Genomic DNA, 13134 nt, shown 5'->3' on the forward strand with positions numbered 1-13134 from the left:
CAAACTGCGAGCGTGCCGCGACATGTTCGAACATGACTGTGTCTGGTGGTCCTTCCCCCCGCCCTGAGCTCGCCAGACAAGCCAGCAGGTCGCCCAGCTTGACTGTAGCAGTTGAGTGAAATTAGTCTACGCACTAGTGACGCGTCGGAAAAATGCCAAGTGGCCAATATAGGTGCTTCCGATTCCACGCGTTTTAAGAAAGTTAAATTGAAAAAAAATTGCCTACTGCCACTAAATAAATACTTACGTAAGTGCAGTAAATTTGAACTCATTTTCTATTCGCAATCAATATATTGTTTCTAAAATATTAACTAAATCAAACATGTAAACTCTATACGTAGATTCTCTAAGATTCTTTAAAAATAAAGAGTTTAGAATAAAAGCTGTTTCCATAAATGGTATTTCTTAAAAAATTCGTAGTAAATTCGTCTCGTGCCTAAAGAAAGTGGTTAGTGTCGCTCCGTTAGTGTCGCTCCTGATACATCGCGTGTGGTGATTAGGGCGCATCAGTCACGGAGGTATAAGTGGTTAGGAGTTTCTTGTTAACGACGGTTCTACGGTTCTATTAAAGTGCGGAAGACATGTACTTCTCGTCATTGACGCCATCACGCAGACTTACAAGTGCGATCACTGCAGCTATGCGCTCCATCGCCCGACCCACGTGGCTGGGCTTCGCTCCACGTTCACTGACTACGTGCGCGAACTCGCGCAACCTCGTTCCGTTACCCGACTGCGTGATGCGTTGGGGGCGGTGGCCATGAGTTGGGTCTGGCTTCTCGAGCGGGTGTGTCTCCGTTCCGCGCCACATTTTGCATGCAAGAAACGTAACCAGTCTCAAAGGCGTGAGCTAACTGTCCCCGCGTCCCTACTCACTACTACAGTATACTTGCACTAATTAAGTTACTTTTCAACTCACTAACCTTTCACTCAGGCACCTCTGTCCACAGTTCATCTTCTGTACTGTAAGCGAATGTCACGTTTGTGTTTGGGACCAAAAAGGTCCAAACCACACTAAGGAAAAGACTAACGGAAAGATTAAATATAGCTATGAATATACTTGAAATGTTAAATAACTAATTTAATGGTCCCTGCAGAAATTTTATTGCACAATCCACTGTGCCAACATAAATCTCTTTTAAAAATTTAGTTTTATTGAAATTATAAAGAAAGAATATTCAAAAATTAAATAATATATGTAAAAAATTTTTTTTTATAAGTTTAAAAGGTTTTCACTCAAGAAGGCACCGTATAAATATAATTACTGGAAGTTTCCTAACCCAACGCTGATTATAACCAGTATCACCAAGCTACATACATAAAACTCCATACCCATAGGATGAATAGAATACATTTATTTACCTGGGAGAAGTATTCAATATGCTCATTAGTTATAGAAATAAATCTTTTCTGAAAAAAGGGGGCTTGTCTGTATGGACGGTTTACGGACGATAATTTTACGTGATAACGTCATAAAAAACATTGATGTAAAATTGCATATTTTTTAATTTTCAAATATTATTTACAGTTTTTGCAAATTTAATTTAAATAATTTGTTTAAATATAATCACAAACAATTAGTTAAAAAGCCCGCCTTAACCTGTTTGATATTATAGAAGATTTTCTCGCACGGTGGTTGGCCGGTTCTTGCACGCTCGGCTCAGGCGGAACATGACAATTTTTCGTGCGTACAGCCGGCGTTCATTGATTTATAAGATGTTATCACGTAAAAATCCAAATGTTTATTAAAAAGTATCGCCAACGACAGAGGTTTCCTCCTTGTCACTTGCTGTCGTCCCCCTGGCATGCAGAATCCTGAACAAGTCTTCTAGCATTGGTGGACATTGAGTTTACCCGTTCTTTACTCTGTGAAATAAAATAAAACCACTTAAACAATTTTAAAGTGAAAATACTTTGCAACCAGTATGGTTATGATGTTATCGAAGCATAATGAAAAGTATATAACTAAAATTTAGGTAAATTTCCGAAGACACATTTTCCAGAAGCTGCGTGCGTGAAAATAAACGAAAATAAAAAAAGAATTCATGGGAATAAAAGAGCCTTTGTGATACATCATTTTAGACCAAAAGACAATATTATAAAATACTCATAGTCCTATATGAACTAATACGAGAAACATAAGTTTTTATATTCACTTTTACCTATTATTGATGACAAGACTGTCAATGAGTACTTAGAGAAATAAGCCAATAAGCCATAAGTTTTTCGGAGTTAAATTTAATAAAAAATACTCTCACGTTCTTCATGAACACTTTTCACTCCGCGTGTTAGACTTCACTGCCAGGGCCGATCTTACTTTATTTTTTTATTGCGTTTAACCAATATTAAAACAATACAAAACAACAACAAAATGCGCAAAATATTAATCCGAAATTTCACTTGTAATGCCCATGGGTCCACGCGTTTATTATTTTTTTGGGGGGGGGGGGGAGGGGGGTGTGGTTTACATGGTTACAAAAGCTACAACATTAAATCTAATCAAATTATAATAACTAATATACAAAGTGATGTCAAAATAGCTGTTTCCGAGTACTTCCTTAAGTGTGAGATGTGGAAACCAGGCATCTCTGCTCTGACACAATCTGAACGCTAGCGGGAGACGTGTGCCGGATCACACGATAGAAGTGTCTGGATGAAGGTGTTGCGGCGCGCCAACTAGACAACAGAAGTAGAAGTGATACGGTGCTCGCTCACGTGCACATAGATAAAGGGCAGAGGGAACACGACCCGCCCCGGAGACAGAGCGAAGACGAGCCGCGCCGTGCCTTTGAAGCGGAGCTGAGCTCTGAGCCCGCAGAGACGCCGCGCGCCAGACAGGGCGCTGCTAACCATCGACCTGCCTCCCTCCCCCTCTCACTCCTCCAGTTAGCTCCGCCACACAGGGCTGCTACTGGCTGGCGAGGTAAGAGTGTCAGCTCCGCCACACGCCACAGCCATCCCCATGTCAGCAACCAGAACAGATATGCCACGATCTAATATCGGCCCTGGAAGTCATGTGTACCACGGAGAGTGAAAAGTGTTCATGAAGAAGAACGTGAGTATTTTTTTTTACTGAATTTATCTTCTAAAAACTTATGGTTTGGACCAGGGGCGCAACAACTAAATTTCCAAGGGGGGGGGGGGGGCAATATACCTTTTTATAAAGAATCATCGATCCCTCCTATTGAAGCGGGGGTCCTCCACCGGGAAAATTTATATTTCAAAGTGGAAAATGGTGCTATTTAAGCAGTTTTATTATCAAAAAATTGATTACACAGCACTTTCTTTGCCCCCGTTTGCCCCCACTCAAAGTTTCAGAAGGGGGGGGGGCAAAATACTCTTCCCCCCCCCCCTGTTGTTAGGCCCCTGGTTTGGACAGGTGTAATGCTGACACTTCGCTTATTTCTCTAAGTACTCATTGACAGTCTTGTCATCAATAATAGGTATAGGTAAGAGAATATAAGAACTTCGGTTCCTCGTAATATTAAACCTTGCTTGACGTGCACATTCACTGGCGCATGCTCCCTGGTGTGCTCCGAGTCGTACCGCACGGGCTGCCTGGAGCCACAGGGAAGTGGATGTGGCATTTCCACGTGGAAGGGCTATGCCGAGAGGCTGAGGCATCGGCACTGCCGCATTCAGCAAGCAATAGCTTCCCTGCTGAGCCCCTCCAGCAGGCAGTCCCGGTCTGGCATGTCTCTGATACTCCACGAAGCACCCAGGGAGCCCGTGCTCCCAGCTGTTCAGGCTCTTGAAGACTCCACGGCAGAGCACATGAGTTGTCCGAGCAGCATTCTCACGGTCCCCTCCCACATGTGCGCCCTGTCAGGGCAGGGTGGGAGAAACTACCAGTACGTTTATACATTACACACAGAGAAAAAAGGTTTGTTTGTATCAAACAAATATTTGTTTATATATGGCGAAACAAATATTTACTTGATGGAACAAGATATTTTGTTAGCTTAACCAAACTCGGTAAGTAGTAACAAAAATTATTAATTACACCTACCCAAATATACATTTGAGTTGACAATTTTATTTTTTGGGCCAACAGAATCTTTTCTACTACAAAATATTGGTTTGAATTAACAATATATATTTATTTTTCCATATACAAACAGATATTTTGTTGAGGCAAACAAACCTTTCTCTCAGTGCAGAGCAATAATTTAAACAGAGCTGTTAGGGATCACTCTCTTGTTTGATCGGGGAGGTATCAGAGCTACGGCGACGACCAGCCCGACTGAAGCACACCAGAAGCACGATGACCCCGCAGTCGCGGCTGAAGAGTGCATTGCGCGGGAGAGAGGCAGCTCCAGCCGCGACCAGCCAGGCCGTGTCTCGTGTTTGTGCAGGACAGTCCTGAGCTTTCACCTGTAACTCTGCCAGGTTTAGTGTTCATCTGCCCCACTGTGCCAAGTGTTTCTTCGATCTTTGATCATTAAACACTTAAACGCTATAAAAATTCAGTGAGTAAATTAAAAGTTAGTCATTAAAAAAAAATTGTGTTCGCTTTAAAAAAGTAGAAACCTATATGTAGCCACAGTATCGCAAGCAAGTGTTTCATTTAGAAGGAATGTACCATCGACCAGGGATTTGTGCACGACAGTCGTGATATTATTTTCAAAAAACTTTTCAAATCGGCGGCAAAGCTGTGGGCGTGATTGTAGCGTCCTTCACAGCTCACAGGAATCGTCCAGGCCGCCTTGTCGCGTTCGCCTCGTAACAGCCGATAATGAGATATCGGAGCCGGGTCACCCCCCCCCCTCCCCCTCGACGACCCTACCTCGCCTCATCTACATTCAACTGCTCTCGTCGCCAGACTGTTATCCGATTCTCCTTCGCTCCCGCCATTGTGTTCCTTTCCCTCCTTAACCCCGCTACTATGTTCTTACTCGTCGGCTTCTCTTGTTTAGATGCCTGCTCCAGAGTGCGAAAATCAATAGCAGAATACCAATTTAGAAAAAAAGCAAAGCAAATACGAGAGAAGCCCAGTTTCAGGACCTCGTGTCCTTAGTCATCACTCTGATGTTCCAGGATATCATGTCCTTAGACGTTGCTCTGATGTTCCAGGACATCATGTCCTTAGACGTCGCTTTGATGTTCCAGGACATCATGACCTTAGACGTCGCTCTGATGTTCCAGGACATCATGTCCTTAGACGTTGCTCTGATGTTCCAGGACATCATGTCCTTAGACGTCGCTCTGATGTTCCAGGACATATGTCCTTAGACGTTGCTCTGATGTTCCAGGACATCATGTCCTTAGACGTCGCTCTGATGTTCCAGGACAGCATGTCCTTAGACGTTGCTCTGATGTTCCAGGACATCATGTCCTTAGACGTCGCTCTGATGTGTCACGTTTTTGACGACACCTCCCGCGAGCCATGGAAGACGACAGTTACGCTGTTAAAAATTTGCCTCATTCAATTGTCGAAGAAAACTTGTTGAAAAATTTTCAGGTGATTGTGTAAACCTACGGATATCAACGTAAAGTAACGTGTATTGTGTTTACTTCTTCAAACATTAACCCACAAGGATTATCTAGAGATATAAAAACATGAAAAAAATTACCGGTAAGTTACAGTAAAAACGCTATCTTCCCGACTAATATGTTGTTTTTCTTATCCTTTCGCCTGGAACTGCAAACACCCCTCGGTTACCTGAGGCGTATTATTATTTTTGTGAAAATAACTGTTTTTATAACTGTGTACGCGCACTCGCAATTTTTTTATTGTTTTTTCCTGTCATTAATTTTTATCTATGACATTTACTTGGATGTTCCACTATATAAACATTATTTTTATGCTCCACGGCTTATTTTATTACCAGTTATGTGCTGCTTGTTATATGTCATTTGTAAAATTTCAGGCAAACATTGGTAATTAAAATATTTTCCTGGCTCTCAAATTTGTGACCACTCACTGGAAATTTATTCCCTGTGTTTCCACAGATCGAGGACGCGTACAAAATGCTTCCTAATCTTATTTCGAAATATTTATTCCTAAAAGTGCAAATTGGAAAAAAATAAATTAAAAATGATCAACGAAGCCTGGCTTCAACCGTGCCGTCTTAACATTCTGTGGAGAGAAATTGATTTTTATTTATTTATTAATGTTTCAAAGCAATCACAAAGTTATAGTACTAAAAATATATACTACGATGAATTTGCGTTGTAAGCCAAATTATATCTAAGTTTATAGAATATGAGATTTTATTAAATTTTTTTCTTAATTTTTCCGAAATATGGCTACGTATTTCAGTTACAATTAACTTATGTAATAATCAAGTGACTATTTTTCTACTGAAAAATGTTATTGGTAGAGGTATATATTTTTTATAATATCCCAAATCACATATTTTCGCTAACAGAAACTTTAACTGCTATCTTGGTAAGAGCCATGCTTTCCTGAAACCTTCTGCCATACGTTGATAATATAAATAAATTTGGTTGTTTATTGTTAATTTTGATGTAAACACATTTATATACCATGTGGGATTGCCTCGCTGGTCCTCAGGTGAAGTACATGATGCAAAATAAGAAATAAAAGTGAAAACATAAGTAAGAATAAGCCTAAATCAGCTTATGTCTAACAGATGGACCCAACGATCTACATCAACTGGTTTAGGCTTATACTCTATGGGTTTATGTTTCTATTTTTATTTCTTATTTAGCATCATTTAAATTTTTTCCATTACACGAAAATTGTATTCAATCAAAATTCCCCATTGAATAAATATTTTAAAGAACATATTGATACTTCACTCCATCATAAGAAGACTATCCTAAAAAAAAGTAATCACACAATTGCATAATATAAATATATTTTTTTTCAAATCAGGAAAATAATGCAATAATTTTTTTAATGTAACAAAATTACTTCTGTGACAGGCATGAACGTTTTATAGAACAATTTTTCACGCAGGGCTTTCGACATTTCTCATTTAGACGCAAGCCACGGTGAACTCAACGCAAACCTATCCTGTATGTTGTTTGCCACTTGACAGACGGAACGGAAGATAAAATATTAACCTGCAAATAATCATTTCGTTTTAATCCCTTTGTTGGAGGGAAATTTCCTGTGGAAATTGGTGTTCATCGAAGCGTGATTACATGCCTTGTTAATTTTGAATATGACAACAACCATGCGCGAATTTTATAATATTGATCTGTAGCGCTGAGCGTCATATTCATACAAAACCGTACACTGAAATATAAAGTTATCTAAGAGTCAGTAAATATTATGTATAAAACTATTTAGTCGTCGATTTTTATTTCAGTGTGCAATATTTTTTTCAGTAAAAAAAAATAAATTAAAAATATTAATTCATTAACGTCCTACATATTATAGGTTGAATGAGCAAGATATATAGAAAGAGTGTTAATTTCTTGCCTATCCTATAACACTTTCAGCTCTACTAACACGCCATAAAGTGTCCCGTTGGCGTGATGGTCAGAAGTTTTGGTTCAAAGAGTTCGTGGTTCGATTCTCAGATTTTTCGCAAGTGGAAAAACGTAAGTTATATAATATACTAGCAGACCCGGCCACACGATGCTGTGGCATTTTACTGAAAATAATAAAAATTCAATCAAAATGAGAAAATAAAAAGCAAGCACTTAATACATAGATATTTTTGCAATTTTTATAAACTTAGATTATAAAATTTGCAGGAAAGGTAGAATTAATTAATACTTACAAATTTTTAACATGAAATAAAATTTAATGAACTCTGATTCTCTATCTAATATTATTTGTTTTATTATTATATCTGTAGATTGACAGCTGAAGATAGATATCAATAATTATAAACACCTGAGAATAAAACCAAAATTAATACAAAAAAGCAAGGTTACGTAGTACATTGATCAACGAAAATGTGCACAACATGGAGAAAAATAAAATTTTAATTGAAACCTAGCGCCATCTATGAGATATTTATGTCAGACAGTACAACAGTTGTCTGTAAAAAACTGATTTAAGGCGCCATCTGTTTGAGACTTATGAAACTTACGATTTATAACACCAATCAACAATGATAATCAGTTTATTATTAATTATAAATTATTAAGACCATTAATCGAAATAAAAACTATCCTATCTCTCAAGTCGGAAAAAATTACACATAAATGCCAATTTTCATCGAAATCGGTTGACTTGGTGAAGATTTCACTGGAAACAAAAATCAAGACACTGGATTTATATATATTAAGATTACAATCTAATAAAAAAAACCTTTTGGTTCTCGGTGGCTGTGATCGCTGAAGAGACGTGGTCGAGGGATCGTCGGCAGGCAGTGGTTCGGAGACCATGATCCCAGAGGTCCCGTCCCTGGACGTATCTAACCACTGCTGCTACTGTGCCATTGCCTTGGGATGTTCTTATTATTAGGTTGTGACCAACGTTGCTGAATCATTTTTAATGCGGTATAACATAATGCCAGAAAACTTTGACACAAAAAAATAATTCACTTCACGTTATCAACTATAGAAAAAATTACTATAGAAACTTGCTTTATGAAGCATCCTCTTTGCTTACAAAATCTACTATTTGGATTTTGTTTGAAAGATCGGTATCAAAGACTGACGAAATAGTTCATATGAAAATTTAACACGTTAATCCCGATACCACCACTTAGCAGGTCTGAACGTAAACCGAGCCATTAAGCCACTGAGCATAGCCGTGCGACGTAAGGCCCTATAAGTAAACAAATCTAAAAATTAAAATTAGCAAAATATCGTGCTGGTGAAACCAAAACATAGCAGGAAGTGGGGTTCTGGCTTCAGGATATTTAGGGGTTGGAGTTATGAGGGCATAAACGTGTTTTTTTCCGCTCCTTTGGCTGCCCCACCGGCCCGATAAAATATGTAAAGGCACGCCATGAGAGTAAAAAATATATATATATTTAAAAGGAATATTGCCAATATAGCATCGTCATTCATCCGTGAATATTCCATCCATGCTCATCCCACCGTGCTGAAATCAGTATCCGAGGTAACCACTGAAGCTGAAACCCCTGAGATGCCTGAAGGTCTTTTGGAAGCAGATCATGTTAAACCACGTGTTGCTCGTAGAATTCAAATTGTCTATAAACGTTTTAGCGTATGTGAAGACGACTTGATTTGAAATTATTTATTGACATATGCCATTGCTGGTTCTCGCTTTATGTCATAGAAAAAAACGTAAGAATGTACAAGAAACATGAATGCAGAATCACACAGAAAAACAATCTAAAACCAGCCTATGCCAAGTGTTAAATATATAGACCGCAAAATGAATTCCGTGGAAGGAATTTGTCAGAAATAATATCACGGCACAGATGATCACAGCGGGCTGACAAAGACGAGAGAGTTACAAGAACTTAAAACACAGACCGAACCTGGTACAAAACAGCAACCAACAGAGGAACCCACCGACGATACAAAACAGAAAAATACAGCGACGCACGGGTGAACCCAGCTATGAAATGAAACACAACGAGTGACAGCACAGACGAACACAGGACAAAACAGTCGCAGTGTTTCAAGAACTGAGATCTGCACAGACTGACATGAACATACTGACGACAGCCTTGGTACGGGCCCAGCGTATATTCCCCTACAGAGTCTATAGTTTCTTATGCTATTCAGAGTAACCAGTAATTACCCAAGTCCAAAAAAAAAAATCCTATACAAACCGTTGTTGTATTTTGTTTTTTACTGGAACTAAGTTTTGGGTTTCAAACCCTTTTATTTTCGAGAGGGGAGGGGGCAGTCGTTTCGGGCCAACGCGCGAAATTTCGCCGAAGTCGGTTCTCTCTTGCATCTGATACGAGGCCACGGCATTTAACATTGGATCACATGAAATGCTTAGTAATAATTATTAATTAATTACGTAATTAATATTTATTATATTCATAGTATTAATAATTATATAAACAATTAATAATATATTTTAGTGGTTCTCGTTTGTAAGACTTAGAAAAATAATGCAATGTAAAATATTTGTATTTTTTTTATTTGAATATGTAAATAACAAACGGTAGATACTTATAAATTACGATCAAGTTATTTTTAAAAAATCTACTAAAGCTCTCCATGTAATTAGACGACCTTGGTAGACGGTAAGTAGCCTTGCAAAAGGCAAAGCCTGCTGTTTCACAACCAGATGATGAAGTTCTTGTTTCTTTATATTTTATATTCGTGTGTATAAGATTCCACGTCTCCTTTGTGGCGGCGAGTTGTCCCCCCTCCCCCTCTCCCCCTGTCCCTCCACCGCGCCTCAAGGCCGCCAGCTACTTAACGAATAATTAACGGGCACAAAGCCAGCTCGTAGTGGAGGGGGTGAGGCGAGGGGGGGATTAATTTTTGAAGAAGAGTCTCGGGCTGTGTCGTCGGCGCAGCCCTTCATCGCGAGCGGAGTCGTTCCACGCGTGAGATTAATTTACTTCCGCGCCGCTGCAGGGTTCCCGACCCGTCATGGCGAATTCAAAGATCCCCAAAACAACCCCCTACCCCCCCTTTTCCCCTGCTCTTCCTCTCTCGCGAACGCACTGCAGGGCCGTGAACTTCAAACGACCCAAGCCAGTGCAGATCCAGAATGCACATTGAATGCCTGTTTATTTGCGTAAATGTAAGTGGGAGGAAAATTGTGGGGAAGACTTGAGGGAGGAGAGAAATTTTCGGATACGTTGACAGAAAGAGAAAGGGACCGTGAGGTTTCATCTTGGTTTCAACAGTTTTTAGGCCGTGTTCTTCTGTCGTCAAAATTACTCAACTTCGGCTTCGTTAAAGCATAGTATGTAATTAGTTGATAGTGATATACCCTGTCAAACGCGCCTGAAGAAGTATAGCTTCAAAAATTATTCATCTCCAACTTCATAGACGTACACCAGTCATGTGAAGCACTTCAAACCATAAGTCGTATAAAGGTTTTCAACTTATTTTGTCATGAGGAACCTGCAGTCAAAGTTTTTCTATCGAATTCAGACTCATCCTGTATACCATCTGTTGAAATGTCAGAAATGTATCAGTAGCTTAAACGTATTTGTCTTACTTATTGTGTCGTAGTCTTCCACAAGAAGTTAAGGTCTCCGCACCTATTTAGAAGTGTGTTTGTGTTGGTAAGGCGGGATGATAAGTGCGACGCTTAATGATGTTTCTAGCGCAGTATCGCCTCTAAGAATTTGAGCGGTAACCATAACATTATATGGTGGGAAAATGAATATAAAGCTGTAATTAAATTCCATTGAGTGCTTTCAACTGTAACGGGTGTTTAATGCCTAAATTTTATTCTGAAAACATTCGTTTTAGCCATTATCACTCTTCTAAAAAAACCGTGTGAAAACTAAATCCGGAAACAGCACTACTTATTCGACCTCAGCCTATTCTTAAATGCTTTATTGTAAAAATACACTGCTCGGATGTCCTGAGCAGTTTTCGAATCGCAATGCTTGTTCTGAAGCACACAGTGAGTGAGCAGAAGTGGGAGGGTCCCTTAATGTGAGATCATCCACAGATGGGTAAGGCATATCACTTAGTGTTTATGCCTGTGTTTTCTTTAAATATTTATATAATGGTGTTTGGACTCGGCAGGATTTAAAGAAAAATCAGCAAAATACCCTATTTGTTGTTCTTTATGTCTGTTCTAATGCTACTTCAACAAAAAGAAACTCTAAATCTTTACACGTTCCTTTTTTTTAACATGTCATAGTGTATTAGTTTTTTTATTACATGCTTGGTTACATATTTTATTCCTTTCTGATTTTACAGTATTTCCTTGAAAAAATATTCTGTTTACGATAATCTGGACTTTTTGATGAGACAGTAAATATTAATTTCCCTGGATATCGAATTTAACATTTCAGTGTAAAATCCCTGATACGAAAACAAAAACCTTTTTATATAGATGGAAGCGCACGTTGATAAAGGGAAGATTATAAATAATATAAATAGCAATAATTAATGGATTGACACGAAATTTGGGAGCAGTTTTCGAAATAGCAGATAGAGCAAATATATATGCATATATACATGTATATGATAATCCGGGAATCACATATAAATAATATCTAGAATGCAGTACAATTACCGAAACACATATATAAAAAATAAAGGGAAATCGGGACGAACCCAAGGCAGAAATAAAAATGCCGGGGGGGGGGGGGGGGAGAGGTAAGCCGGAAATTTTGGCGTGGGAGGGGGGAGATTAAAAGCAATTCGCGAGAGAATAGTTCAACGATCCCGCTCACCCTATAGTGAACTTCCTCGCCTACTCTCCCTCTGGTGCACGATGGGTAGAGACAGGAAAAATTCGCGGTTTCGATGGCTTTCAGGATAGACTGCACATTCTCCTGTACACGGACAGAGCTCACTGCGAGCTGTGGAGGAGACTCCGTGCAGGAGTCCCTCTTCAAGGAACTACTGCTGGCTCACTGGCCGGGACTCTGGCAGACACGGACAGAGCTCACTGCGAGCTGTGGAGGAGACTCCGTGCAGGAGTCCCTCTTCAAGGAACTACTGCCGGCTCACTGGCCGGGACTCTGGCAGACACGGACAGAGCTCACTGCGAGCTGTGGAGGAGACTCCGTGCAGGAGTCCCTCTTCAAGGAACCACTGCCGGCTCACTGGCCGGGACTCTGGCAGACACGGACAGAGCTCACTGCAAGCTGTGGAGGAGACTCCGTGCAGGAGTCCCTCTTCAAGGAACCACTGCCGGCTCACTGGCCGGGACTCTGGCAGACACGGACAGAGCTCACTGCAAGCTGTGGAGGAGACTCCGTGCAGGAGTCCCTCTTCAAGGAACCACTGCCGGCTCACTGGCCGGGACTCTGGCAGACACGGACAGAGCTCACTGCAAGCTGTGGAGGAGACTCCGTGCAGGAGTCCCTCTTCAAGGAACTACTGCTGGCTCACTGGCCGGGACTCTGGCAGACACGGACAGAGCTCACTGCAAGCTGTGGAGGAGACTCCGTGCAGGAGTCCCTCTTCAAGGAACTACTGCCGGCTCACTGGCCGGGACTCTGGCAGACACGGACAGAGCTCACTGCAAGCTGTGGATGAGACTCCGTGCAGGAGTCCCTCTTCAAGGAACTACTGCCGGCTCACTGGCCGGGACTCTGGCAGACACGGACAGAGCTCACTGCAAGCTGTGGAGGAGAC

Source organism: Bacillus rossius, chromosome 11 (assembly GCF_032445375.1).
Source record: "Bacillus rossius redtenbacheri isolate Brsri chromosome 11, Brsri_v3, whole genome shotgun sequence".
In the NCBI taxonomy this organism is placed as follows: Eukaryota; Metazoa; Arthropoda; class Insecta; order Phasmatodea; family Bacillidae; genus Bacillus; species Bacillus rossius.